Here is an 18460-nt window from a genome sequence, read left to right on the forward strand (position 1 = left end):
TGTTTCCAAGGCTATAATCTTTATGGAAGCTGACTGCCACACGTTTCTCCCATGGAGCAGCTGGTGAGTTCCAACCACCAACCTTTCAGTCAGCAGCAGAACGTTTTAACCACTGAATTACCAGGGCTCCTTCTGTAAAGATTACTGCCTAGAAAACCCTATGGGGAAGCTCTACTCTATCACATGGGGTGACTATGAGTAGAAATTGACTTGATGGCACCTAACAACAACAACAACAACAACAAAAAATTCTAAAAAATAAAGTCTTAAAAAAGATTTTGTTTTATCCAAATTGTATTACTGGGTATATTTTCAGTGGAAAGGAGAAAATGGGAGCAAAGGATCATTTTAAGAGTACTTTCCTCAGCACCTAGACACGTGATAATTGAGGAGGGGAACAAACGCGAACACATCCAAGGCTGGTGGTCTATTAACAGGACAAATGCATGAAAAACAAATGTGTTGATAATCTAGCTAAAAATTACAGCAGTTACTCAAACAAAGGTTATAACTTACACGTACTTGGGTGTGTGTGGGGGAGAAATAAACTAATTTTTTTCCTTCACAAATGTATTTAAGTACAGTTAGATTCAAATTGCTAAAATATCACCTCCAAACTGAAATAAATTTTATTTCAGGATTTTTGCTCTAGACCTCCTTAGGTAGGCTTACCAGGATAATGACCCTTCTTCATATACCCACCCGTTTCCTGCACTATCCAAAGGCATGCTTTGACTTTTATTCACCATTTTCATTGTAGCTATGTGTTTTATTGTAGGACATCCTCCCCAGTTCTTTTTAGAAATAGGTTACCTATAAAAATATATGGAAACTCTGGTGGCATAGCAGTTAAGAGCTACAGCTGCCAACCAAAAGGCCAGCAGTACAAATCCACCAGGTGCTCCTTAGAAACCGTACAGAGCAGTTCTACTCTGTCCTATACGGTCAGTATGAGTCGGAATCAACTCAATGGCAACACGTATTTTATAATAATATACTGCTGTGTCAGCTTCATCAGTAGATTTAGAAGTTAACTAATACCAAACCATCTGTATAATACATCACAGACATCCAATAAACATAGAGCCTTAAAACTACCACTAACACCAAACACATTATCATTCTGTAGGGAGGCAGATGGAAATGAACAGAGAGGGGAAAACATCCACTTGGTCTCTTGTCTTCTATTTTAATAAGTCAAATAAGGTTTTTATTTTAAATATCTGCCAGTAGACAACCAAAGAGTTTGTTTAGCAGTATTGAGTACAGCAGATTACCAGATTAGGAAGCAAAAGATCCAGGATCCAGTCAGGCTCTGCCAAGAATCAGGTGCAATACATTGGCCAAATTCATTAACATCTCTGGGCCTCAGCTTCTTCAAGTTTAAAACTGGGATAGTTTCTATAGGTATTGACAGAAAAATTAGACATGTCAAAGCACACTACAGATGTATTATTATTTGATTATGTATTTGCAGCAGACGTATTCTGTAAGGAGCCCTGGTGGCACAGTGGTTAAGAATTCGGCTGCTAACCAAAAGACTGGCAGTTCGAATCCACCAGCCGCTCCCTGGAAACCCTTTGGGGCAGCTCTATTCTGTTCTATAGGATTGCTGTGAGTTGGAATCAACTCGACAGCAATGAGTTATTCTGTAAAGCACGTATGAAGTGCCTAGTACAAATGAACACAGTGATCTACCTAGCATTTAAAAATATTTTCATTATAAATCTTCAAACATCACAGAAGTAAAATAGAAGTATACCATAAACCCCCATGTACCCAGATTCTTCAATTATCAAAATTTGCCACATTTGTTTCCTTCACCCATCCTTCATTCTCTTCATCTCTTTTTCTTTCTCTCACTTAAGGATTTTAAAGTAAATCCTTAAGTGTCATTATGTCATTTTATCCCTATAGAATTCACTATGTATCTCTAAAATATATGGACTTTTATACAACCATTATTACACCTAATCAAATTTAACAATAATTCTTTGATAGCATTTTATACTGAGTCCATAAACTAACTTCCCTAATTACCTCGAAATATCTTTTAGCCATCTAAGATACATCTACTGGTCTCATCATATATGGAGCAAAGGAGAATGAAGAAAATCAAAAGACACGAGGAAAATATTAGTCCAAAGGACTAAATGGACAACGTGAACCATAGCCGCCACCCAGCCTGAGCCCAGAAGAACTACATTATGTCTGGCTACCACCACAAACAGCTCTGACAGGGGTCACAATAGATGGTCTCAGACAGAGTGGGAGAAAAATGTAGAACAAAATACAAATTCACAAATAAAGACCAGACTTACTGATCTGATGGTAGCTGGAAGACCCCCTGAAACTATGGTCCCAGACACCCTGCTAACTCAGAACTAAACCCACTCCCGAAGTCCACCTTTCAGCCAAAGACTAGACAGGCCTATAAAACAAGCAATAACACACAGGAGGAATGTGCTTCTTGCTTCAATCAAATACAGGAGACCAAAGGGACAACGCCTGCCCAAAAGCAATGATGAGAAGACAGGAAAGGACAGGAAAACTGGATGAACGGATACTGAGAACCCAGGGTAGAAGGGGAAAAGGGAAGAGTGCTGACACATTGCAGGGTTACAACTAATGTCACAGAACAATTTGTGTATACAGTTTTTGAATGAAAAACTAATTTGTGCTGTAAACTTTCACCTAAAATACAATAAAAAAAACCTCTTAAGAATATAAACATATATTTGTAAAATAATGTTTTACTTTTTGTTCAAATCAGAATCCAAACAAGGTCCACACATTTGGCTGTTACTTCTCTTAAGTCTTTTTTCTTACAGGGTAGTCCACATCTCTCCCCCCTACCCCGCCCCCATCCATTGACTTGTTGTTCCAACTATGGGACATAAAAAAAATTACTTACATTAAAAAAATCATTTGCTATTTACCTAAAATTCAAATTTAACTAGACATTTTGTTTTGTTGTGGCTAAGTCTGACAACGTTTGCCAAATTCCACAATTCTGGCAAGAATAATTTCACAGAAATTACCATGTGCTTCATATGCATACATGAGAATATATACAGTGTCTGCTAGGATTGCAGCTGGTCCCTTCATTTTAAAGTTCTCCATCAACCAAATCAATCCAGTGGTTTCATCTACTAACAACTACCACTGTCTGACTCAATTATCTGATCAGGGTTGTAAAATGGTGATGTTCTGATTCTATCATTCTTTGTTCGAATTCTCCTTCAAAGAAAAACTTATTGTCAACAGCAAGGCTTTTTGATTACCCAAAGTACAGTTTATACATGACGGCAGTAAAAATGCTTAATTCTTTCCTTTTAATTTCCAATTTTCAAAGTAGTTGTACCCTAGTTACTTCAGTTGATGTCCAACAAGAGTTTTATTTTTGCTCTTTTCAGGGTTAGAGTTAGATCTAGGGTTAGGGTTAAAGTTAGAGTTAAAATATATTCTCTTTTGTATCTGGCTTCTTTCATTTCACATAATGATTTTGAGATTTATCCATGACGTATATTATCACCCCCTCACTTTTTTTTTTTTTCACCTACTGAGGAGGAAAAAGATCCAGAACGAATCAGCGGGTTGGCCCAAGGTAACACAGGTCTCAAGTGAAGCTTCCAAGGTTAGAACCTAGATCTTCTTATATTGGTCTCATGTTCTTTCCACTGCTCCATGTTGCCTCCTTCAAAAGTAGCTGCAATAGCAGCCCCAATGCTGGCCCCAAAAGAGCCTAGTCTCTACCCTGCTCAGCCAGCTGGCTGCCTCCTGCAGATCCGTGCTGCAGCATGGAGTCTCACAGTTGCCACCACCAGGAAAATGCCTGCAAATCAGAGAAATCCAATGAGGGCCAGATGGGCAGGTTTTTACAGGCAGGGCCCACTCACATTCAATGCCACAAATATGCAGAGTTCTTTATGATAAGCCCAGAGACTGCTAGGTCTCAGCTGTTGGGGTAATAATCAGAAATAGAGTCTTGGAAGAAATCCAGTTGGCAGAAATTCAAACTTTCTTATCCTGGTGGTACAGAAAATCAACTGGAAGGAGAACACAGTGTAACTTTATAACCAGTTAAGGAAGTTTACTCATATTTCAGGATATGGATAAGATCCAACTATTTAACATGCTCCCTTGTACTCATCCACCTAAACTACATAGCTCTACCCACCTAAATTACCTGAAACTAAACTTGGAGTCAGGTGATTTCCAGTCCTTTACCTGTGTAATTTTCAGCAAAGCACCTAGTTTCTCTGAGTTTCATTTTCCAGTCTCAAAGGATACTGTAGGATGAAATAAGATAGATAAAACTAATTTGAAAACTGTGAACAACTCCATAAGGATGGGGCTATGCTGTCTTATTCAGTCCTCAATCACCAGTGCCTAGCACTGAGCCTGGCATGTAGGAAGTGTTTGTTGCTCGACTTCTGGGAACAAAAACACACACCTTAATAAAGACTGTTAACACTATTAAAAGATAGCTTCTATTATTGGATTGAGGAAAAGCTGAATACATAGGACAAAATCAAAACATAAGGGATTAGAGATACTGAAGTAGATATATTTGCAAAGTACACTGCTTTCAAATATTAACACCATGTGTGGGCTTCTACTAACTTAAAGTATTTCACCCGTGACAACTTCACAAGTACTGTTCTCTCCTTCATTGGCAAAATTAGTTGATATAAATGTCTAATTACCATGTATAATATGGAGATACAAGATGATAACTCGTTGCCATTAAGTAGGTTCCAACTCATAGCAACCCTATAGGACAGAGAAGAACTGCCCCATAGGGATTCCAAGGAGCGACTGGTGGATTCGAACTGCTGACCTTTTGGTTAGCAGCCAGGCTCTTAACCACTGTGCCACCACGGCTCCATATTAGATGATGCTACATATCAAAAGACAAACACTTGTGTGTGTGTGTGTGTGTGTGTGTGTGTGTGTGTGTGTGTGTGTGATCCTAATATTCTTTTAATCAACTTCACTGTGGTATAACTTGGGTACAAGCCAAACCCACTTTAAGTGTAGTTTTAAAAGTTTTGATAAATATATACCTGTGTAAACACTACCTCAATCAAAATACAATCAAGACAGTTCCATCAATCACCCTTACAAATTCCTAATGCCCTTGGCAGTCAATCCTCTCCTCCACCTCTGGCCCCAGGCAACCACTCACCTGTTTTCTGTCACTTAGATTAGCTGGTATTTTCTAGAATTTCACATAAAATAAAATCATAGCGTCATTGTTATTTTAAATCTATATAACACATGGAGACCGAAGAGATTTTCCACTACTTTGTGCAATTTTTCTTTCTTATGACTTAGGAGACAAGTTAAAATGATTACACAGTTTCTCATAACTCTTCTCTCATTGACCTAAAATATCTGCTAGTAAAGGATGAAATTTCTTTCCTTTTGAACATCTTATTGCAGTTTAGGTAATCGTTTACAGAGCAAATCAGTTTCCCATTCAACAATTTTGGAGCCCTCATGGTGCAGTAGTTAAGAGCTACAGTTGCTAAACAAAAAGGTCGGCAGTTCAAATCCACTAGCTGCTCCTTGGAAACCATATGGCCCGCTTCTACTCTTTCCTATAAGGTCGCTATGAGTTGGAATAGACTTGACAGCAATGGGGTTTTTTTAATTCAACAATTTATACATAGCTTGTTTTGTGACACTGGTTGCTTTTCCCTCAATGTGTAAACACTCTCCCCACATCCTCCCTGGGGTCCCCGTTTCCATTCACTTAGATTTCCTGCCTTCTGGACTTTGTTTTTGGGCAAATACTGCCCTTTTGGTTTCATATGGTTGGTTGTTCTGGGGAGCATATTCCTCACGGGTGGTATTGTTCATTTTATAGGCCTGTCTATTGTTTGGCGGAAAGGTGATCTCCAGGAGTGGTTTTAGTTTCAAGTTTGAAAGGTGTCTAAGAGACATAGTCTCGGGGGTTCCACCAGTCTCCACCAGACCACTAAGTCTGGTCTTTCTTATGAATTTGAATTTTGTTCTACATTTTTCTCCCACTCTACCCAGGATATTCTATTGTGATCCCAGACAGAGTGATTGATAGTGGTAGCCAGGCAACATCTACCTCTTCTGGCCTCAGGCTAGTGGAGGCTGTGATGCGTGTAGTCCTTTGGACTAATTGTTTCCTTGAGACTTTGACTTTCTTCAATCTTCTTTGCTTCAGAGAGGAAGAGACCAATATTTGTATCTTGGATGCCACTCACAAGCTTTTAAGACCCCAGTCACCACTCACCAAAGTAGGATGTAGAACATTGTCTTTATGGACTATGTTATGCCAGTTGACCTAGATGTCCCCCGAGACAATGGTCCTAAGCCCTCAAGCCAGTGACTCAACCCTCAAGATGTTTGGTTATAGCTAAGAAGTTCTAATAATTTTGCCCTGTGTGCTCTACTATATATATATATACATGGATATATGTGCAGCACATACAAATACATATGTAGAAATATCCTCTGCCAAACCTATATATGCTCATGAGTATATTTCCATAAGCCCTCCCACACCTGTTCAGCTTGCGTATCTACCTACGTATCCACTCATAAATTACTGTTTGTTATCACTGTTATTGCAGGCTTGTGTATTTAACAGTATTCACCATTGCTAGCTTTTATTCTTGCATGCCTCTCAGTGTCTTCTTTTGTCTTGGTCACGTTATGCTGACATTCTCCATATCGTGTATTGTCTTTCCCTTCACCAAAGTTAATACATGTCTACTACCTAGTTAGTGATTTTCCCTCCCTCTCTTCCCTTCCCCAGTACCCATCAAAGAACATTTTTTTTCTTTGTGTAAAACTTTTTTCGAATTTTTATAACCGTGGTCTCATACAGTATTTGTCCTTTTGTGGTTGGCTTGTTTCACCCAGCATAATGTCCTCCAGATTCATCCATGTTGTGAGATCTTTTGCAATTTCATCATTATTCCTTGACGTTGTGTAGTATTCCATTGTGTGTACGTACCATAATTTGTTTATCCATTCATCTGTTGATGGGCACTTAGGTTGTTTCCAACTTTTTGCTATTGTAAATAATGCTGCAATGAACATGCGTGTGCATATGTCTATTCATGTGACAACTCTTATTTCTCTAAGATATATACCTAGAAGTAGGATTGCAGGATCATATTTCTATTTCTAGCTTTTTAAGGAAGCACCATATCATTTTCCACAGTGGTTATACCATTTTACACTTCCACCAGCAGTGTATCAGAGTTCCAATCTCCCCATAACCCACCAGCATTTGGTGTTTTCTGTTTTTTAATCAGTGCCATTATTACTGGTGTCAGATGGTATCTCATTGTAGTTTTAATTTGGATCTCTCTAATGGCTGATGATCATCAGCATCTTTTCATATATTTGTTGGCTGCCCAAATGTCTTCTTTGGTGAAGTGTCTGTTCATGTCCCTTGTTCATTTTTTAATTGGACTGTTTGTCTTTTTGTTGTTGAGTTATTGAAATTTTTTTTTTAAATAAATTTTTGAGATTAGTCCCTTTTCAGATATGTCATCGCCAAAATTTTTCCCAGTCTGTAGGTTCTCTTTTTACTCTCCTGGAGAGGTTTTTTTTTTTTTAATAATTTTTATTGTGCTTTAAGTGAAAGTTTACAAATCAAGTCAGTCTCTCACACAAAAACTCATATACACCTTGCTACACACTCCCAATGACTCTCCCCCTAATGAGACAGCCCGCTCTCTCCCTCCACTCTCTCTTTTCGTGTCCATTTCGCCAGCTTTTAACCCCCTCTATCCTCTCATCTCCCCTCCAGACAGGAGATGCCAACATAGTCTCAAGTGTCCACCCGATCCAAGAAGCTCACTCCTCACCAGCATCCCTCTCCAACCCACTGACCAGTCCAATCCATGTCTGAAGAGTTGGCTTCGAGAATGGTTCACGTTCTGAGCCAACAGAGGGTCTGGGTGGAGAAGTCTTGTGATGCACCTATGAATTTGATTTTTAGGAGGTCCCAGTCATCCAGTTTATCTCCTGCTGTTCGTGCATTTTTAGTTATGTTTGGTATTCTATTTATGCCATAGAAAAGGGCTCCTAGGTTTGCCCCTATTTTTTCTTCCATGATCTTTATAGTTTCAGGTTTTACATTCAGGTCTTTTATCCATCTTGTTTTTTTGTTTTTTTTTTTATGGTGTGAGGTACGGATCCTGTTTCATTTTTCTGCAAATGGCTATCCAATTTTGCCAGCACCATTTGTTGAGATTCCTTTTTCCCCCACTGAATGGGCTTCGACCCTTTGTTGAAGATCAGCTGTCCCTAGCTGAATGGACTTACTCCTGGGTTCTCAATTCTGTTACATTGGTTTATGTATCTGTAGTTGTACCAGTACCAGGCTGTTTTGACTACTGAGGCTGTATAGTGGGTTCTGGGATCAGGCAGTGTGAGGCCCCCTGCTTTGTTCTTCTTCAGTAATGCTTTGCTTATATGGGGGCTCTTTCCTTTCCATATAAAGTTGGTGATTAATTTTTCCATCTTATTAAAGAAAGCTGTTGGAATTTGGATAGGGATTGAATTATATCTATAGATCATTTTGGGTAGTATTAACATTTTCACAATGTTAAGTCTTCCTATCCATGAATATACTATGTTTTCCCGTTTATGTAGGTCTCTTTTGATTTCTTACAGTAGTGTTTTATAGTTTTCTTTATATAAGTCTTTTACATCCCTGATTAGATTTATTCCTAAGTATTTTATCTTTTGACGGGCTTGTAAATGGTATTATTTTCCTGATTCCTTTTCAGAGTTCTCTTTGTTAGTGTAGAAGAATCTGATTTTTGTATCTTGATCTTACACCTGCCACTTTGATGAATCCTTCTATTAGTTCCAGTAGCTTTTCTGTAAAATCTCTGGGATTTTCGATGTATAGTATCATATCATCTGAAAATAGGTATAGTTTTACTTCTTCTTTACTGATTTGTATGCTCTTTATTTCCCTTTCTTGCCTTATTGCTCTGGCTAGGACCTCCAATACTATATTAAGAGCAGTGATAATGGGCATCCTTGTCTGGGTCCCATTCTTAAGTGGATTGTTTTCAGTCTCTCTCCATTGAGAATAAAGTTAGTTGTTGGTTTTGTATAAATGCCCTTTATTATGTTGAGGAATTTCCCTTCTATTCCTGTTTTGCTAAGAGTTTTTATCAGGAATGGGTTTTGGACTTTATAAAATGCTTTTTCTATGTCGATTGAGATGACCATGTGATTCTTTTCTTTTGTTTTATTTATGTGGTGGGTTACATTGATTTTCTAATGTTGAACCATCCCACTTGATCATGATGTATTATTTTTTTGATATGCTGTTGAATTCTATTGGCTAGACTTTTGCTGGGAATTTCTGTGTCTATACTCATGAGGAATATTGGTCTGTAATTTTCTTTTTTAGTCATGTCTTTGCCTTGTTTTGGTATCAGGGTTATGCTGGCTTCATAGAATGAATTCGGAAGTATTCCTCCCTTTGCTATGTTCTGAAATAGTTTGAATAGTATTGGTGTGAGCCCTTCTTTGAATGTTTGGTAAAAGTATTAAGTGAAGCCGTCTGGGCTTTTGTTATCAGTCTGTTCAGATATTCTACTTTAGTTTGTGTTAGTTTAAGTAGGTAGTGTGTTTCTAGAAACTTGTGCATTTCCTCTAGGTTTTCAAATTTGTTGAAGTACAATTTTTCTTAGTATTCTGTTATGATCCTTTTTATTTCAGTTGGTTCTCTTGTAACGTCACTCATCTCATTTCTTATTTGGGTTATTTGAAACTTCTCTTGCTTTTCTTTTGTCAATTTGGCCAGTGGTTTATCAATTTTATTGATCTTTTCAAAGAACCGACTTCTAGTCTCATTGATTCTTTTTATCGTTTTTCAGTTCTCTGTTTCATTTATTTCTGCTCTAATCTTTGTTATTTCCTTTCTTCTGGTGACTTTAGGCTTCTTTTGCTGCTCTTTTTCTATTTGTTCAAGTTGTATGTTTAATGTTTTGATTTTGGCCCTTTCTTCTTTTTTGATATGTGCGTTTATTGCTGTAAATTGACCTTTGAGCAGCTTTTGCTCTGTTCCCCAAAGGTTTGGTATGTTGTGCTTTCATTCTCGTTTGATTCTAAGAATCTTTTTCTTTCCTCCTTCATTTCTTCTATTACCAAGGGGTTTTTAAGCAAGCCCGTCAAAAGATAAAATACTTAGGAATAAATCTAATCAGGGATGTAAAAGACTTATACAAAGAAAACTACAAGACACTAGTGCAAGAAATCAAGAGACCTACATAAATGGGAAAACATAGTATACAGTTTCCATGTATTTGATTTTTCCCTTGCTTTCCCTATTATTGATTTCTAATTTTACAGTGTTGTGATAGAAGACGCTTTGTAATATTTTGATGTTTCGGATTCTGTTAAGACTTGCTTTGTGGCCTAACATGTGGTCTATTCTGGAGAATGATCCATGTACACTGGAGAAGAATGTGTACTTTACTGCTGTTGGGTGGAGTGTTTTGTATATGTCTATAAGGTCGAGTTGGCTGATTGTGGTATTTAGATCTTTTGTATCTTTGTTGAGTTTCTTTCTAGTTGTTCTGTCCTTCACCAAAAGTATTTTTTTTAAAGTCTCCTACTATTATTGTGGAAAGTAGGACATTTCTTAAAATTTAAATTGGTCTAACTTTTCAAAGTAAATCTGAGAATAAAAGGAGTTGCTGAAATAAATATACATATAAGATCAATGACAAAAAAGTATTTTATATATAAGAAAAATTTTGAAGAAATCACAGGGATATACGGGGTATTTTTGCTAAGAGAATTTTGTACTCAACTTTTAAAAAAAAAAATAGGGGGAGATAATTCAGTAACTAACATGAACTCAGAAGCAGGTATTAGGATTTTTAAAAACTTGAAGAAAATATAAAAATCTACTGTTGCTGCTTATGTAAGTGGCAAGATTATTCAATATTTCTTTTAAAAGTTTTTGATCACTATAAAAAGGTAGAAAACTTAAATCCATATTTCTCACCAATCAAAAAAAGTGGGAAGGGGGGATGGCCCAAGTCTAAGACAGTCAAGTTAATTTCAGTTTCTCAAATTCATACAATAACTCAAATACTTCAATTATCAAAGAGGATATAATTATAGTGGGCCCACAATAAGATGTCAATAATAGACCAAAGCTGAGCAGTGGTTGTCCTCTTTAGAAGAGCATATTCTCTTATATGCCATGGTCCCCGGGGTTCTTGGTTCCTTTACAGCCAACCAACTTTACTCATTGACATTAATTGGTTAGCCCTGTGGGTATTTGAGTTTAAGACCCAACACCTGGTGCAATACGCTCATTTTATGTGGTACCTGAGGCTCTGAACGATTAAGTGACTTGCCCAAGTGACACTGGTAGACCAATCCTCAGTGGCTTTTTCAAACATCTTACTGCATTTCACTCTGTACTTACTAAATTATATATGATATAAATGAATATAATGTTCCTGAAAGTGAGGGACTACATAGGAAGTTAGGGCATCTGTGGTTCAGTGGTAGAATTCTTGCCTTCCATGCAGGAGACCCAGGTTCAATTCCCAGACAATGCACCTCATGCACAGCCACAACCCATCTGTCAGTGGAGGCCTGCATTGTTGCTATGTTTCAACCACTGATAATGATAATTTTTGGAGAGGTCATTAACAAAGTCACTGGCTTAAAGGACTTTTTTTAAGGTGAAAAAATCCTAAACTAACCATCTGAAACTGACCCAACACAGCCCAACATTTTCAATAAAATGTTTCTGTACCCCATGTTAGGCATAAGGTCCCTAATTAAGAATACAAGAAATTCAGTATTATCAGTGGAATATTAAAAAGTGAATAATATAGTATACAAACAATTTTCCCCACAAAGGAATTAGTTATTTCAAACTCCAGGGATTAGTCTATCTATAGACTACTGATCTCAACAGAAGCCAAGTGATACTAGACAACTGTTTAAAACAACAGCTGCAAAGAAATGAGACTATATGATACTTAATGGCATTCTTAAAGCTAAGTGTGGATTTTGGGATACTGATTATGTGAGCTATACTCAAAAGTAGTTTTTGAGAGAGAGTTTCTTTTTGTATCTGGAAAAAATAGTTTTAAGTTTGCTTAAGGTTAAGTAGTTAATGTTTTGCGATCATTGCAATTCCCTTCAAGAACCTCACAATGAGGTTATTAAATTTTTTATTTGGCTACAATGAGATACCATCTCACATCAACAAGGCGGACATTAATACAAAAAAATACAAAATAAATGTTGGAGTGGTTGTGAAGAGATTGGAAGGTAAGTGGTGTCTGGGGTCTTAAAAGCTAGCAAGCAGCCATCTAAGATGCATCAATTGGTCTCAACCCACCTGGGGCAAAGGAGAATGAAGAACACCAAAGACACAAGGAAAGTATGAGCCCAAGAGAAAGAAAAGGCCACATAAACCAGAGACTCCAACAGCCTGAGACTGGAAGAACCGGATGGTGCCCGTCTACCACCAATGACTGCCTTGACAGGGAGCACAACAGAGAACCCCTGATGGAGCAGGAGAAAAGTAGGATACAGATCTCAAATTCTAGTAAAAAGACCAGACTTAATGGTCTGGTTGAGACTGGTGGGACCCCAGAGGTCATGGGCCCCGGACTCTCCATTGGCCCAAAACTAAAACCATTCCCAGAGCCAACTCTTCAGAGAAAGATTAGACTGTACTATAAGACGTGAAATGATACTGGTGAGGCGTGTGCTTCTTAGCTCAAGAGGACACATGAGACTATGTGGGCAGCTCCTGTCTGGAGGCAAGATGAGAAGGCAGGGGGGACAGGGGCTGGTTGAATGGACACGGGAAACACAGGGTGGAGAGGAGGAATGTGCTGTCATATTGCAGGGAGAGCAACTAGGGTCATATAACAATGTGTGTATAAGTTTGTGTAAGACAAACTGACTTTTATTGTAAACTCTCACTTAAAACACAATAAAATAAATAAATAAATTTTAAGTTTGGTAAAAAGCATGACAGCAATCACCTAAAAACAAACATAACAAAATTGTTGAACCTAGTTATCCTAAAACAATCGCAAATATTACTCTCTCTAAATATAAAGGTTTAATTTTGAAAGAATCCCCAGGAACAAGTGGTAACCAGTGCCGGATTTAAATGCACTGCTTTATTTTTTAAATCTAGGTCTAATCCAACTGTAGGAAGCTGTTATTTGCAGATTTTTGCCATTTTGCCTTTATGAAATACTTTCAAACAAAACATCTCATGTGCTTAATTGGAAAAAAAACAATTACAATCAGTTTTTATAAATTTACCAAGATGATACAGATTCTTCCAATGAGGGTTACATCCCTTTGGGAACTGTTGCCAGAATGGCACCAGGGAGTATTCCAAAGGAATCACATGGAGAAAGCAAAGAAGAATTAAAATAACAATTCAATTTACCACTATCTAAATCATTAGTATGTATTTAATTGTGCTACCTAAATAATCTTCCAAGATTTTTTGTGATGGCAATTATCATCACCTCCCTTTTGACAAATGAAAAAAACCAATGCATAGGTAACTTAATTTATTCAAAGCAACTATATGAATTTGTTTTAGAAAGTGATAGTATATACTTCCATATGTTGGGTCCATGATTCTACACCAATTTTAACCAATCACATCTCGGCATAAACAGGTAGCTAACTTAAAAGACTTTAAGGCAGCTAGTGTTAACAGTCCATGTAAAGGATACTTCTACATCTTTTTTTTTTTTTTTTAACTCTTATACAAATATATACACACATATATAGACGTTTTGCTGTACAAAAATAGGATCACACTATGGACATTACTCTGTAACCTGCTCTTTTCCCTTAAAATATAACACAGCTATCTTTCCAAGCAAAGCACAAGGTTCTAACTTATTCTGATGACTGTCCACAACATGGACATGCCATAGTTAATTCAAGTACTCCCCCATTAAATGGATATTCTATTTGTCTCCTATTTTTTACTCATATTAACAATTTACTGTTACAAGGAATGTCTTTGCATATATACTTACGTGAACTAGTATATGTAGAAAAGATTCCTAAAAGTGACTGTTGGCTCATAGATTATGTGCATTTAATGTCATAATGAACACTGCCAGGTCAAAAAAAAAAAAAAACTTTAATATACATAGTATTGCTCCTCATTATTGGAAAAATCTCAACTAGTCTTTTGAGCCTGGATATTGTGCAACACGATTAGGTGGAGTACTTCCAGAATCACAGTGTAACTTTAGTTCACCTCACAGTAAAACAGACAATCTCATGGATATGTCTTGTAGCAAAAACATGGAAGGATCACTACCAAAATGTCCCTGTGATCGAACATCTGAGCTACTTGTCAATAACAAAATTCATTACCTGCCCACAAAATCTGCCCTACCACCTTTCTCTTCCGTGAGGGGTGACAATCACATCAATCCAGTCACTCAGAGCTAAAGTGGGAAGCATCTTAAACTCCGTCCTCTCCCTTAATCCCAAATCTAATCAACAGGTCCTACCAATTTAATCTCCTAAATATGTCAAATCTCTCTTATCTTCATTCCTACCGCCACTTCTCTAATGCTTCAGTCCCAGTATCTCTCACTTAGAGCATCACATGTCTCTTAACTGCTCTTCCTCCTTCCGGTTTTGCCCCTTTCAGACCATCCTCCATACTGCAGAACCAGATCATTCTTTCAAAAGCACAGTTATGACCATGCTGCTTTCTTATTTAAAACACTTCTACGGCATTCTATCACCTATCTATATAACAAAGTTCAAGCTCCTTAGCATGCCTTACAAGGCTTTCTAAAATCTAGCCCCTGACTCTCTCTCCAGTTTAACTAACTTCTTAGACTAATTTATTCCTCTGTGCCTTAATTCATGCTGTACTTAACTGGCTCCCTCCCACTCTCATCAAACCTTTTATTTATCTACCTCTTACTCACTGATTAAAACACAATGTAGGTCTTTTCTGATCTCCCCATGTGTGGTCAGCTGTCCCTTCTATGATCGCTATCAACACAGCTACCTAACCACTGTCATCGAGTTGACTACAACTTATAATGGCCCTATAGGACAGAGCAGAACTGCCCCATAGGGTTTCCAAGACTGTAAATCTTTACAGGAGCAGATTGCCACATCTTTCTCCCACTGAGTGGCTGGTGGGTTCAAACCACCGACCTTTTAGTTAGCAGTCAAGCTAACTGCACCACGAGGGCTTCTCAATGCAGGTAAATTCTATAATAATTATCTATTTATATGTCTATCTGGAACCCCTGGTGGTGTAGTGGTTAAGAGCTACGACTGCTAACCAAAAGGTCGGCAGTTCAATTCCACCAGGCGCTCTTTGGAAACCCTATGGAGACAGTTCTACTCTGTCCTGTAAGGTCACTATGAGTCAGAATCAACTTGATGGCAATGGGTTAACGGGTTCTATCTTTCCTGCTAGGATATGAACTCCTTGTGGTCACATTTTATATCACTCTTTTTATCCCCAGTATCTAACACAGTATCTAGAAATAGTAAACACTCAATAATTTCTTAATGATTAAATGAATAAATATTCCTACACTACATTCAAAACTCTACAAAAGATGTGATATCATTTACAGTTATGAGCAATAGAAACTTTTGTATTACGATAATTTTATTGTTCAGGAAAATTCTGGCAGAGTTGGTAGTGCCCTGAGTCACTGCTCCTGGCCAACAAAATGAAACAAAGTTGTATTATTCAAATGAATTGCTATGGATGCAGCTAGGGTGACAGTTCCAAAAAGAATCTTTCATTCAGCCATTCAAAAAATATTTTTTGAGGTGCAGACTCACTGAGCCAGCATGGGAAACTGGATTAATAGATCAATCATAGAACACCAGATCTGGAAGGGATCTGAGATGAACTCAAACCCTAACTTTACAAACAACAAAACCGTAGCCTAGAGAAACAGTGCTGCTTCTCCTAAACTGGAGGATGAGAGAGTCATGCCCTAGTTTGCCCAAGGGCATATTATGAATAGCTAAAGACTTTCATTAGCAACATAAAGCCAAAAGTTTTTAATGAAACACTACCTGGGCGGCACATTAACATAAACCAAACAAAAGCTGTTACCTTTAAGTCGATTCTGACTCATGGTGACCCCATGTGCTACAGGGTAGAAATGCTCCATTGGATTTTTTGACAGTAGTCATTATGGAAGCAGATGGCCAGGGCTTTCTTCCAAGGCACTTCTGGGTGGGTTCAAACCACCATCCTTTAGATTAGCAGCCGAGTGCAAACCATTTGCACCACCCAGGGACTTAGCACATTAATATACTATACTAACATCGATATAAGGCCCCGATACGATGCTTTGCACAGGGTTCGTTAGGTGCCATCACATCGGTTCCGACTCATAGTGACCCTACATACAATCAGACAAAACACTGCATGTTCCTGTGCCATCCTCAATTGATGCTATCTTTGAGCCCATTGTTGCGGTCTCTATGTCAATCCATCTCGTTGAGGGCCTTCTTTCTCTTTTTGCTGACCCTCTACCAGCCATGATGTCCTTCTCCAGGGACTGGTCCCTCCTGACAACATGTCCAAAGTATGTGAGATGAAGTCTCATCATCCTCGCTTCTAAGGAGCATTCTGGCTGCTCAATAATTGAAAGCTACTACTTCCAGCTGGAAAAAATCTGCATAGTGTTTGGAAGGCTGAGAGTATGAAGTCTACCTAACATCAAGTTCTTGACTAAATTGATAGTAGAGACACAGGAATTCTAATCTAGTTCAAGTCTTTGATTTTACAGATGGAAAAAGTGAGGTCTAAAGAGGCTAATGACTTGCAAGGCCACCCAGAGTGAAAGAATTCAAGGCAGAGCCAAGACCAAAATCCAGTTTCCATTACACATCACAGATCTGCAGTTTAGTTACAAGTTTGTGTTCAAACTTTTTTAAGAGTGTAATAAGAACATAGCTGCTATACACGACTTTTTCAATTCTTTTATTAAAGTTACCATTGAACTATGAATTTGATACATGGCAGAATCATCAACGCTGCAGACTGGGAATGTATACAGTCCGTGAGTTAATAATGAAACAACAGTCTTGGTAATGCAATTTATCACAGACACCTGATGAATGAATAGGAGGATACCTTAGCAGCTGTTACATGCGCCGAAGTAGACGACAAGCAGAACGCAAATACGAAGTAAAAATGCTTTAAAACATTCTCCAGAGCACACTTAAAATGTGACAATAGGTGCAGGGCACTAAGAAACTAAAAGGAGATACACGCTCTTGGCACGCATAAACAACGGAATGCTTTGTTTTAAGCTAAGACATTAATCAAGCATTGGGAGGGTTGTTGCAACCAATCCAAAAAAATTTTCACCTTCACAAAGCGTGGAAAGGCCAACCGTGAACTCTGCAGTCTTCAGGCCTTTCTGCATATAAGATTAGGGTGTTCTTCCCCAATTCCCACAAAAATAATCTCTGAATGGGAGGCATGAGGGGGCAGGGCATAGGGGGGAATCCAATCTATTGGTGGTCAATTAAATTCAACTCAAAAAATATTTCCTGAAAACCTACGATGTGTAAGGCAGAGGAAAAGGGAGGAGAACGGATTTCAGGGACGTACATGAATAACCCAAAGCCGAACAGCAGTGCTCAGGTCTACAGGTTTAAAGGCAAGAGGACCTGCGGACTCAGGAAAGGCTTAATGGGGAAGTGGTGTTCCAGATTATCGCAGAAGAAAAGGCGGAGATACGGAGACGAGAGGTAGGACAGTGGGTGAGATTTTGGAGAATCGAGAGAGGCTAACTCCCGGTTCCTCTACAACCGTCCGTCTCATTCCGCGCTCGGCGGGCGTCAAGCTCATCCTCTCCCGTGGGGCACGCCCTACGGCTCCCGACCAGGCCTGCCCCGCCTCGTCCCGGGTCCCGGTTATCCCCGCCCTTTCTCACCTTGGGGACTTCCAAACTCCTCCTCGGTCAGCCCTGGCTGAAGACAAGAGAAGACGCAGAGAGAAGACAGCCCAAAGGCAGCCAACCTGAGCGTCCAATCAACCCACGAGCCTGTAGCAGCGGCCAGGCCGCATCCCCATGGCAACGCCGCCAAGCGCCGGTTCGAACGCCCGCGCCGACTCCCGCGCTCCCGCAGCCCACCCCTGTCCACCAACCAGCATCCAGGGAACACGCTGACGTTTCCGGCCTTCTTCTCTAGAAGACCAATCGGAGATCGGAGGAAACAGTGGGCGTAACTCTCAGTTTCCGTTCTTCAACCAATAGTTCCGCTTGACTGAAGATCTCGCGACGTTCTACACGTGACGTTCTAGGCGAGGGAAAAGTGCCTTTAAGGCGGGCCGAGGGGCCTTCTGCCCAACTCTATTCGTCACTCGAAGCTCAACCCGGCTTGCCTGATTGGCCATTAAACTGTCAGT

At 38.9% G+C, this 18460-nt stretch overlaps 1 protein-coding gene across 4 annotated transcripts in view; it reads right to left on the reverse strand.

Moving 5' to 3' along the window:
* Window positions 1-18460, reverse strand: part of KIF24 (kinesin family member 24) — an 85946-nt gene that overhangs the window by 60631 nt on the left and 6855 nt on the right. For 2 of the 4 annotated variants that reach the window (XM_049897038.1, XM_049897034.1), the window contains exon 1: window positions 17985-18137. The exons of 1 other annotated variant lie outside the window; for it this stretch is intronic. The gene's annotated coding sequence lies outside the window, so the exon portion shown is untranslated. Of the gene's footprint in view, window positions 1-1277; window positions 1377-17984; window positions 18138-18460 lie in introns of those variants that run through there. One more of the 4 variants, XM_049897035.1, reaches the window with a different exon arrangement.

Source organism: Elephas maximus, chromosome 9 (assembly GCF_024166365.1).
Source record: "Elephas maximus indicus isolate mEleMax1 chromosome 9, mEleMax1 primary haplotype, whole genome shotgun sequence".
NCBI classification, from domain to species: domain Eukaryota; kingdom Metazoa; phylum Chordata; class Mammalia; order Proboscidea; family Elephantidae; genus Elephas; species Elephas maximus.